The 12003-nt window shown below is 45.3% G+C and overlaps 1 protein-coding gene across 2 annotated transcripts in view; it reads right to left on the bottom strand.

The window, feature by feature from the left end:
* The window catches only part of HMG20A (high mobility group 20A), a 74084-nt gene that overhangs the window by 45308 nt on the left and 16773 nt on the right, over nucleotides 1–12003 (bottom strand). The gene's annotated exons all lie outside the window — the stretch shown is intronic.

The following is a 12003-nucleotide window of genomic DNA, read 5'->3' as shown; positions in this document are numbered from 1 at the left end:
TGCTACGGAAGGGGGGATCCTGAGGATGGCTCTAAGAAATTGCGATTGGATAGATTCCAGTCTTAAAAAATCCCTGTGTGAAACCAAAGCAATGCTCACCAAAAGTAGTGGGAGGACTTTCATTTGGAAAAGTCTCAAAGCCACTTTCACTGTTTGTGCCTGTTTCTTGGCATATAAGGATCTAATCAGCATAGCTGCTTTAGATGTGTTTGTGGCTATATAATCTCTATGTGCCAAAAAGTCCTGTTTGATTGGATTACCTGGCCCAAATATTTGAAACAGCTAACCTGCTCCAGAGAAATACCATTGATCGACCACAAATGGGGTTTCGGTCAGGCAGAAAGGGCCATAATTTTGGTCTTGGAATAATTAAGTTGAAGCTCGTGTTGATTCCCGTATTCATAGAGTGCACGAAGCATTCTCCTCAGCCCAATGGGGGATCTAGCTAAGAAAGTGGCATCATCCGCCTACAAAAGGACATTCAGGGCTCGACCTGCTAATTTAGGTGGATGGAAAGCATTATTGGCCATATGGGCCACTAGTGAGTTAATGTAAAAATTGAACAGTGCAGGGGCTAACAAACAGCCCTGTCTTACCCCCCCCCCCCTAGCGGTGGCGACCGGGTTAGAAACAGACCATTATTATCTAGCCTGATTCTCAGAGTGGTATTTGTATGCAAGTTAATGATCAAGAGAAGAAGACAGTGATCAATTGTTGAAATATTAATATTGGAAGATTTTTAAAGGAAGGCTTCTGTGAGGGACAGAAGTTACAGGCAGGTCCCTCCCATCTTAAGTACCAGCTCGTCGCCCAGCGCTAGTGCTAGTGGGGAGGGAGATATCTCCAGTGGAGATTCAGGAAGTGGTGTCCGAGGCTCAGGCAAGGTAGCGGAGCCCATGCCCAGTGTGGGAAGGGAAGTGGGAGGCAAGGGAAGAAGGCCAATCCCGCCGACCCCGGAATTGCGCAGGAAACGACGGGGGCGGAGATTCAGTATCCCTAGACTACTTTGCTGGAAGAAAACGCGTGAACCTCCATTCGGAGGTTCTGACCCCTAACTGACAACATGTACATAGCACTGTTCTGCACTGTAAATAATCAGCACTGAATATAAGCATGAAAAGACAACGCTTTGAGGAGTCATTACTCTAGAGTAGCCGCTACCGCGTCTGTGACAGCTTCTATATTACCAGTGGATTAAGCTGAGTGGAGATCAGTAGAGCCATGTATCAGCCATATATCAGGATGACGAAAGGAAGAGAGAAATGCAAAAAGCTGCCACTAAATAAAAATTAAAAAATTAAAATAATAATAATCTGTAAATCATTAGTAGTGGCCACCCTCAAACTGCTCTGTGTAACTTACATCTTACACCCCCTTCCAAAAAATAAAAATAAAAAAATCTTTAAATACAAGAAATATTCTATTGTAGCTACAATGGTGTTCCCAGCTACGGCCGTAAAAAGATGGCAAACCAACCCACACAAAATCACCAGAGGTTACAGTTCAACATGGGATGCGATTTTGTAATGATACTTCACACTTTGCATCCTATTATTGTTGCTTAGCAGCCACTCAATACATTCTCCAGTTCTCTCCTTCCTTTCCCCTGGAACAAGATCTGGCCAACTATGGAGTGGCAGCAGCCCTGGTATACAGATGGGAAATATACAGTACCTCCATGCAGAAGCACATGCAAATATATATAAGTGCCTAGAAAGTACAGAACTAGAGATTTGTCTGCTCATTTCCAAAATGTGGCAAGTCTAGTCAGAACCAATTAAACTCATGCTTGATTTACCAAAAAAGGAAAAAAGCTTGAAATGGGGTATAGCTCAGCACACCCTTTGAAAGTAAGAAAAAGATCTAGATAATTTATTGTTTAAAGAGGATGTGTGAGCACTTGGCCCACAAACCCCTGGCATGAGAACAAATTAATGGGCACTTTGCAATTTTATTGTATGAAATTTATGCATTAAATCAAATTTTAAGTAAGCCCAGAAGTGTTTACCTTCTGGCTGCAGAAGAGGGACTCCCTAACACACATCTGTGACCATCATAGAAATGAAAGATTAGAAGGCTAGTAGGGGAAGGGCAGCTGAGGGATGGGCCAGCAATGAAGTATTTTTCAGACCATAACACGCACCTAGTTTTTGGAGGAGGAAAACAAGAAAACAAAATTTTCCTGGTTTTCCTCCTCTTAAAGGCTGGGAGGGGGGCGCTGGAGGGGGAGCGAAGGAGGCAGCGGGGGTTGGCAGGGAAGAACGAGCAGCATCCCTCCGCTGCCCCCAGCTTTTCACTGAACGCAGCAGAGGCAGGGGGAGGCTGATATGGTATGTGAGGTGGGGCTTACCTGCCCCCCCATATTTTATTCAAGTTGGAAGAGGGGGGAGGGAGGGAGGGGGAAGGGGTGAGAGAGAGAGAGACAAGGAAGGAAGGGCTGAAAAGAGAAAGAGAGAGGAAGAGAGAGGGGAGGAATGAGGGAAGGAAGGGGTGAGAGGGAGGGAGGGGAGAGAGGGGGGAAGGAAAGATGGAAGGAAGGATGGAAGCTGGGAGGAGGGGCGGAAGGGGCTCCCTTCCATCATCTCTCCTCTCACCTCGCTCTCTGTCACTGAAGCAGCCCCAAAGCCGGTTTCCCGCTGAGCGTGGCTCGGGCTCTTGCGGGGGGCTCTGGCTCTGGCACTCGCTCCATAACACACAGCGACTGTTTTAGGAGGGGTAAGTGTGTGTTATGGTCCAAAAAATACGGTAGACAGAGAAGGAATTGAGCAATTCTTCCTCCTTTGCCAGCTCACTCACTTCTCTACATGGAATACCTGGTCACCTATTGGATGAGTTTCAATACAAGGCTGTATTAAATCACTACTTTAAAATGCCCAAATATTTATTTTTAGATTTGGGCTATTTTGCATTGTCATAATGGCACGCTCCTCCTACCATTAAACTCAAAGACAACAAGCTTTCTGGCTCTGTGCCTGGTGGGAAATGGAAGTTGGTTCTGCTTAAAAGAGAAATAAAATGGGGGTGGGGTTCATTACTTCTCCTGGTATTCACAACAGTACTAAGGTTAAACATGCAAAAAGCATCTCTCTTGGGGAGCACATCTAGCTAGCAACCAGGTGGCCATTTATGGAAACAGTTCAGCAGCTAGAGATTGAAATGATAGTTGTGCCTCTACTTTCAATGGCAAAAAGTACCTAGGTACAGAGCTCAGATATACATACCTGTACTTCATAAAAAAATCTGGAGGCATTGTTATCAACCAGTTTGGCTGTATGCCACACAGTCCAGTCTAGCTCCCAGCTTCTATAGCTGCCAGCAACATATGCCAACATGCCTGCCTTCCCAAAGCCAGTGCAAATGGAGCATCCCTTTCTCTGCCCATGAGCACACGGTTTAGCAAATCTTCTTTCCAAGTCTCTCTGTACATGGAAGATTACAAGGCATCTTAACATCCTACGCAGGCAGCATTTTAAATACCCAATCTACGGACACTCCACCTACAGGGGAAGGAAGGCAGCACAATGGCCCCTCTGGTTCCCAAACTGGGCAAACAAGACAGCCATAGTACAGTCACCTCATACTTGCAGCAAAAATCAGCCATACGTACAGGATGGACCAGGCTCCAAACGCTCAGATCCTGATAATGCTGACAAGCCATACAGTTAGGACTGACTTTATGTACTGGGATTAACACAAAAACAGGTTTTAGCAGGAAAATCTTTTCTGCTTTGCAAAGATACATAAGGTCCTCAGCAGCTCTACCTCACACTACTGGAGAGATTTCTGTTTGCAGGCAGAGATGTGATATCCTTCTGAGTTCCCATATTTAATTCTGCTCTTCCTTGGGGCTTTTGGCTTTAAATCTTTAGAAGGATTTCAGCAGCCACTTACCATCTGACATACATCACCTTCAAAGATGTTATAGAAGCACTGTGCAATTTTAATTAAGGCCAGAAAAATATCTAAAGCAAGTGTTCTTCCTTTCTTCATTTTACTGATCAAAACCACTACAGCCCATTTTGATATTTCTTCAAAGAGCCTGAATTTGCCTACCAATGCAATATATGCCCAAATGATTTGGCTGGGCTCTATGCCTTTGGAGACCTTGTTTTGAATTGTGAAAAACACTTGTTTTTCACAATTTAAAACAAGGTCTCCAAAGCATTTCCGGTGGCCCATTTTCACAAACTCTCAGCACTATTCTCACCAAACAGGGAGGTTTTTGTCCCCTGCCCCCCTTCATAATCCTCACTCAAAAACAAAGTGGTAGGATTTGGTATTTGGTATTATTAATATATTGTCATCAATGGGCATCTACATTTTCAATTGTGATTTGATTATATTTTCAGCTTAACTAACTCACCCCACCTTCCTTCCTAGCCTACCGTATTTTTCGCTCCATAGGACGCACCTGACCATAGGACGCACCTAGTTTTTAGAGGAGGAAAACAAGAAAAAAATATTTTGCTTTCTTGAATTGTCCTAGGCATAGCAGCCAACTCCTAGAGGCCTGGGTGCCTTTGCCCCTCTCCCATTAAATATTTGAGGAAGCTTCTTTTGCAAAGGGGGAAAGCTCCATTTTTTAGGATCAGCTCAAAGTTGCTGAGTTTCCTTGCAAAGAGGAAAAAATCCTGTTTTTAGTTCAACTCACAGTTCTGCAGCTTCTCTAGGAAAGGAAAGAGAACCATTTCTACAGTTTCCAGACAGATAACCTAAGCAGCCAGTCACATGTCTCCCTCTGCAGACAACAACTGAGGCCTAGGCAAGGGGCCGGGAAGGGAGCTAGCTCTCTTATCTCCCTCCCCAATCTCTTGCAATCAGCTGTTGAGCTGGTTCCTTTCCAAGCCTCTTGTTAGCCTTTAGCTCTTTCTTTCTTTCTTTCTTTCTTTCTTTCTTTCTTTCTTTCTTTCTTTCTTTCTTTCTTTTAAAAAAAGCATGATCTGCTTTTAGCTCCTGGGCAATTCGGCTCCAGGGACCAGGCATTCGCTCCATAAGACGCATAGACCTACTTTTTAGGAGACCTCTTACTTTTTAGGAGGAAAAAAGGGCGTATTATGCAACGACAATACGGTGATACAGTGGTACCTCGGGTTACAGACGCTTCAGGTTACAGACTCCGCTAATTATAAACATGAATTTTACAATTGAAAAACTTTCCAAAACAATTATTTAGGAGATACACAAAATATGTCCCAAGTTATTTTTATGGTACTCCAAGGAACTTAAATATCTCTCATTTGGATTCAGAAAGTTTCTACAGCAAACCCTTTCTATCATTAGAGAAACAGAGAGCTAATCAAAGATTCATCATGAGATAGTTGCAGTTGGTTATTTGATTTTAGCTTGGGTGACGTTTATTTATAATCCTCGTATTTCAAGCTTAAAAAAACTCCCAAAGGTATCTACAGTGGAACCTCGGGTTGCGGACGTAATCCGTGACGGAGGCACGTCCGCAACTTGCAGTGCCACGTCTGCACACACGCGTGATGCGATTTGGCACTTCTGAGCATGTGCAAGCGGTGAAACCCAGAAGTAACCTTTTCCGGGTACTTCTGGGTTTCCCGCGGTACACAACCTGAAAGCGCGTAACCCGAAGCGTCTGTAACCCGAGGTAACACTGTATTGTACTAACTGTAAATAGAGTTTACTATATTTTAAGTCTGAGATATACTGTGGCTCCTGCTTCTTCTTTTTAAAAGACCTGTCATTTATTTATAGCAGGCTTCTCCAACCTGGCACCCTCCATATGTTTTGGACTACTGCTTTCATCTTCCCTGACTATTGGCCATGCTGGCAGAAACTGTTGAGAGTTGATGCCAACCAACATCTGAAGGGAACTAGGTTGGGAAAGGGTGGTTTAAACCTTACTTTTCAGCTTCCAGAGCATCTTACAACAATTCATTCTATCATAAAGATACCCTTAATATCCTACCTTGTATGACATGGGAGTTTGTTTGACAGTTTCATGTTCTCTTTAGGAGGAGGGAGCAGGAGGAGCTACATATGGACTCAAGGCAAAGATGCCAACACAGAGAACCAGCTCTTCCCTGCAGAGTCTTTTCAACTGCCTTTTCCGATGGTCAATCACTGCTGTGCCCCAATCTCTGCCCAAATATGGCAATTAAGGTGAGAGATCTTTCTTCAACTGGTCCAGCCAGGGGGCTGAGCAAGGATGTGACTTTAAAACCTGCATCCTCTTGGGGGCAACTGAGCAGTTTGTGTTCTAATTTGTTTCTATGGCTCACTATTGAAATAAAATTTACATGCAAAAATGTATTACAAGAACTTTAGAAACACAAATATCTTTTTGTGCATTGATACTTTGGGGGGGAAATGGCGAGCCTTCCAGGTCAAGCTGACCCAGACTGGCCCAAACTATCACATGGCTGACCCAGGAAAAAAGAGCATCAGTCATGGCTGGAAAACAGAACAGTCTACACTTCTGATTGCAACCTGTGCCAACTTGAAGGGTTGCCATGCACTTTTTTTCTCCTTAATAAAAAATAAAGTACCTTGCGAAGCACCAGACCCTGGCTTCAGAATCCTGTTTCCAAGCAACAGAATTTCTAGGCAGAGCATGTTCATTAAAAGGGTGGGAGGATGCAAGCTTTGCACTAGTGCCGAAACTGAATGTCACAGCAGCATTAGCCAATTTTTTTAAAAAAATTTTTTTTTGCCTAAGGCTGCTTGGGGGGTGGGGGCGAGTGTTAGAAAAAGAAGAGATACAGCAACAGACATGATTGCAGCCCATATGTTTAAAATCAGGCCAAATATATCTGCGGAATAATCCGTGTAATAAGCCCCTCTTCTGCTTCCTCCCTCCACTACCTCCCCCAAAAGTGAGTATATACAGTGAGTCACTTGGAAAATGGAACACTCAGTGCTAGCTGACAGACTAAAAAGACATACATGGAAGTACAGAATATTTGGCTGAGCTCAAAAACCCTTTGGGTAGGCAGGAAGAATTTCTTTCCTATATGCATGTTCTCTTCCTGAAACCTCGGCTCTTTCCTTTTTTCTTTCCAGCATACCAAAGAGCTCTGAACTGGGAACAGGTACAAAATTATGCTTCCTGTACAGTGGTACCTCGGGTTACAGACACTTCAGGTTACAGACTCCACTAACCTACCGTAGAAATAGTACCTCAGGTTAAGAACTTTGCTTCAGGATGAGAACAGAAATCGCGCGGCAGCAGTGGGAGGCCCCATTAGCTAAAGTGGTGCTTCAGGTTAAGAACAGTTTCACGTTAAGAACGGACCTCTAGAACGAATTAAGTTCTTAACCAGAGGTACCACTGTATAGAAAGGCATTCTGCTTATTTTTATGAATGGCTTGAAAGTGTAGGCTTTCTGAGAACTAACACAGAAGGTGGTTCACAGCTTGGGAGAGGAGAGGGAAGGGAAAAGGGAAGGGAAGGGGGACACAATTTGAACAGAATTGTATGCTAAAGGAGCACGCTCACCATACACAGGTTCACAACCCCTTAGATAAATATACAAATTACAAGGAAAATGGGGGGAAAGAATCCAATCAAGCTAAATAATAATAATAAAAATAATAATAATTTATTTATACCCTGCCCATCTGGCTGGGTTTCCCCAGCCACTCTGGGCAGCTTCCAACAGAAATATTAAAATACAATGATTTATTAAACATTAAAAGCTTCCCTAAACAGGGCTGCCTTCAGATGTCCTCTAAAAGTCTGGTAGTTGTTTTTCTCTTTGACATCTGGTGGAAGGGCCACTACCGAGAAGGCCCTCTGCCTGGTTCCCTGTAACTTGGCTTCTCGCAGCGAGGGAACCGCCAGAAGGCCCTCCGCACTGGACCTCCACGATGGGGGTGGAGACGCTCTTTCAGGTATACTGGAATACCTGACCAAGGCCGTTTAGGGCTCTAAAGGTCAGCACCAACACTTTGAATTGTGCTCAGAAACGTACTGGGAGCCAATGTAGGTCTTTCAAGACCGGTGTTATGTGGTCTCGGCGGCTGCTCCCAGTCACCAGTCTAGCTGCCACATTCTGGATTAGTTGTAGTTTCCGGGTCACCTTCAAAGGTAGACCCACGTAGAGCGCATTGCAGTAGTCCAAGCGAGAGATAACTAGAGCATGTAGTACTCTGGCAAGACAGTCTGCAGACAGGTAGGGTCTCAGCCTGCCTACCAGATGGAGCTGACAGACAGCTGCCCTGGACACAGAATTGACCTGCGCCTCCATGGAGAGCTGTGAGTCCAGAATGATTCCCAGGCTGCGCACCTGGTCCTTCAGGGGCACAGTTACCCCATTCAGAACCAGGGAGTCCTCCACACCTGCCCGCCTCCTGTCCCCCACAAACAGTACTTCTGTCTTGTCAGGATTCAACCTCAATCTGTTAGCCGCCATCCATCCTCCAACCGCCTCCAGGCACTCACACAGGACCTTCACCACCTTCACTGGTTCTGATTTGAAAGAGAGTTAGAGCTGGGTATCATCTGCATACTGATGAACACCCGGCCCAAACCCCTGATGATCTCTCCCAGCGGCTGCATATAGATGTTAAAAAGCATGGGGGAGAGGACAGAACCCTGAGGCACCCCACAAGTGAGAACCCAGGGGTCTGAGCACTCACCCCCCCCCACTTTCTCAACACGGCCCAGGAGGAAGGAGCAGAACCACTGTATGACAGTGCCCCCAGCTCCCAACCCCTCTAAACGGTCCAGAAGGATGTTATGCTCGATGGTGTCAAAAGCCGCTGAGAGATCCAGTAGAACTAGGAAACAGCTCTCACCTTTGTCCCTAGCCCGCCGGAGATCATCGACCAGTGTGACCAAGGCAGTTTCAGTCCCATGATGAGGCCTGAATCCCGACTGGAAGGGATCCAAATGGTCCGCTTCTTCCAGGCGTGCTTGGAGTTGTTCAGCAACCACTCGCTCAATCACCTTGCCCAAGAATGGAAGATTTGAAACTGGGCAATAGTTGGCTATATTGGCCGCATCTAAAGATGGTTTTTTAAAGAAGCGAATAACTGCCTCTTTCGGCTGGTCTGAGAAGGCTCCCTCACAGAGAGAAGCATTCATCATTCCACAAAGCTCATCGCCCAGCCCTTCCCGGCTAGCTTTTATAAGCCAGGATGGGCAAGGATCAAGGAGACAGGTAGTTGATTTCACTCGTCCAAGCAGCCTGTCCACATCCTCGGAGGTAACAGATTGAAATTGATTCCACGCAACTTGACTAGACAGGACTCTAGCACTCCCTCACCCCGGCCCTGCTCCCACCGTGGAGTCTACCTCTTCCCGAATCTGAGCGACTTTATCTGCAAAAAACTTTGCAAAGTCATTGCAGGAGATCATGTGGCCCATTCTGGGCCCCGATGGAGTAAGTGGTTCCGCTAAATTGCGAACCACCTGAAAGAGTCTCCTACTGCTGTTTTCTGCAGATGCAATAGAGGCGGTGAAGAAAGTCTTCTTCACCATCGCTACCGCTCCTTGGAAAAATCACTGCAACCCCCCCTCCCCGCCCACAAGGCCTGGGTTGCTGTGCGTAAGAGAAACCTGGTGGACAAGCAGCAGCAAGGACAGGCCCATCTGCTTCATCCAACCAAGCCTCCGTTACACATGCCAGGTCAAGTCCTCTATCCACGATCAAGTCATGGATGGCAGTGGTCTTATGAATCATTGACCTGGCATTGCACAGCAGCACCTTCAGGTCATGTGGGTATCCCTTGCTGATTCCAGTATCCATCCGGTCAAGACCAGACCCAGAGGCAGGGATAGTCCTCAGACAATGATTCAGCCTGCCTCCTCAGTAATGGCATGGTCTGGTCTTAGCATAACTCCTCCTCCTACCTGTGATCACTGAGATCGGTTGTCCCAGTGGATCCCCCCCCCCCGTGGAACCTACCCCAGCCATTTTGTTGGCTGGGACCCACTCCCAGGCAGCCCTGACCCCCCCCCCCCCTTAAGAACAAAATAAAACCTGTATAAGCACACCCACAAAAAACACAGTAAAACAATAAAAACCAAAAACAATAAAAATTACAAATGTGCCAAAATTAAACAAATTCCCAAACCCGACTAAACATCCCTCCCACCCCCCACACCACAAAGAATTTAAAAAGGTAAAAAAGAAATTTTAAAAAAACACATTTTTAAACATTTTTAAAAGAACTCTGCTGCAGCAGTCCTTTTGAGGCCTGTCAGGCTCCGCCCAGGGCCAGATGGTGAGAGGCAAGGGGCAGGACCTGCAGGCACTCAGGCAGGGGAGTCCTCCTGGGCAGCAACAGCCCAGGATACAATTGAGCAGATGAAAATCACTATCTTGCACTAATTAATCCCACTTATGGTATTACTGGGTTTTCTTCACTAAAGTGGCCAATAGCCTCAGACAATATAAAACTGGAAATGACTCCCTAGTTAACAACCACAGTGAAGGAAAGAGCAGCAACAAAACATTAAAGTTTAATCACAGCGAAGTTAATTCAACCCCTTCACACAGTGCACAACTCCATAGCTAATGATGCAAATCTTGCCTAGCCATTTGAGTTTTCTAGGCTAGTGCTACTGAATAAGGTAGATTGCAGATATATATGAATGAAAACACATTAGCCTCTCTCTCTCTCTTATATATTTGTTCAGAATCCATCTCAGTCTCACTCCCAGACCTGTTTTAGCTCATAGCACACTATTCATTATGACTACAGTAGATTCCAGAGAGAATGCTGTCTTCCTACCTCCAATACACCTGTGATGTTTAACAAACAAACCCCCATGTACTTCAAGGCAGCAACATTTTGACTTTTTGCATTACGTATGAATTGTAGCATACCTAGGAGGGGAGGGGCACCCCTGGGGGCACTTACCTTTGGGGCTGGCAAATCAGAGCCTAGCCGCCCAAGAGCTCAGCACACCGCTCTCAAAAGCAGTGCAGTGTGTGTGTGTGTGTGTGTGTGTGTGTGTGTGTGTGTGTGTGTGTATCTACACACACACCACCACCACCACCACCACCACCATCATCATCTTGATCTTCTGCCTGCCCTTCACTCCAAAGTTCCAGAGGAAGTCATAACACTTTAAAACAAATTACAATCACAAAAATAGTGTGGGTCCTAAAAATATGCCTTCCAAGTGTCGAAGGCCATGAATACAGTTCAAGACACATTCCTGCCAGGCAAGAGCTGGGGAAGCCCCAAAAGCTGGTTTGAAAGGCCTGAAGGACTGCATTTGGCTCCCCCCCCTGCTAAAAATGCAGATAATTTGTCACTAACTGACAAATCCTGACCTATGAACTTCAATAGATCATGGGAACTGAAAAACATAATGACCTGCATTTCTGTTTGCTTAGCACAATTTACAAGCCTCTAGCATTTTTTTAACCCCAATAACTATAACAGCTAAATTTTTACACAATGACAGTAGGGTCTCTCAGAATGTTAAGCTTCTGGGTCACATAAAAAATGCCCTAAGGTTGCAATTCAGCTTTCTCTGATCAACTGAGGCACATTTTTCTTCTGACTTAGAGGTACCTTTTTTACTTCCTGAAAACACTTACTGTGAAAGAGAATCATAATTACTTACCATAGCCTCAGAAATGTGCATCCTCTGCATGTCAATGGAATGCCCCTTGATTGAAAGTAGGCACTCATGCAGGTGAACAACAGGAAATCTCCACTGAGGAAGGGTAATTTTGGAGCAAAAGCACAACAGGAAGGACTGAATCATCCAGTTACAACCAGTGCACAAAGGTAGCATAATTACCAGTCCGCCAGGAAAGGGCGACTAGAAGGCAGCAAGACCAGGAAGATAAATCCTGCAGAGAAGCAAAAGGCAGCCTCCTCTGTGAATGTGCACTTTGGCCTCAGGAGCTTTTGCTGAATTTAGTATTTATTGGCTTTCCAATATTTAGGTACCAGTTTAGTTATCAGACTTGGGTGGCCACATGGGTGCAGTGGTACCAACTCAGAACGAAACAACAGAAAAATAGGTGTTCAACCCACAATGGCTACAAATAATACGACTCTTCTAGAATAAGT

The sequence above is a fragment of the Zootoca vivipara genome, chromosome 9 (genome assembly GCF_963506605.1).
Source record: "Zootoca vivipara chromosome 9, rZooViv1.1, whole genome shotgun sequence".
NCBI classification, from domain to species: Eukaryota; Metazoa; Chordata; class Lepidosauria; order Squamata; family Lacertidae; genus Zootoca; species Zootoca vivipara.
This window is presented reverse-complemented; position numbering and strand designations above follow the sequence as displayed.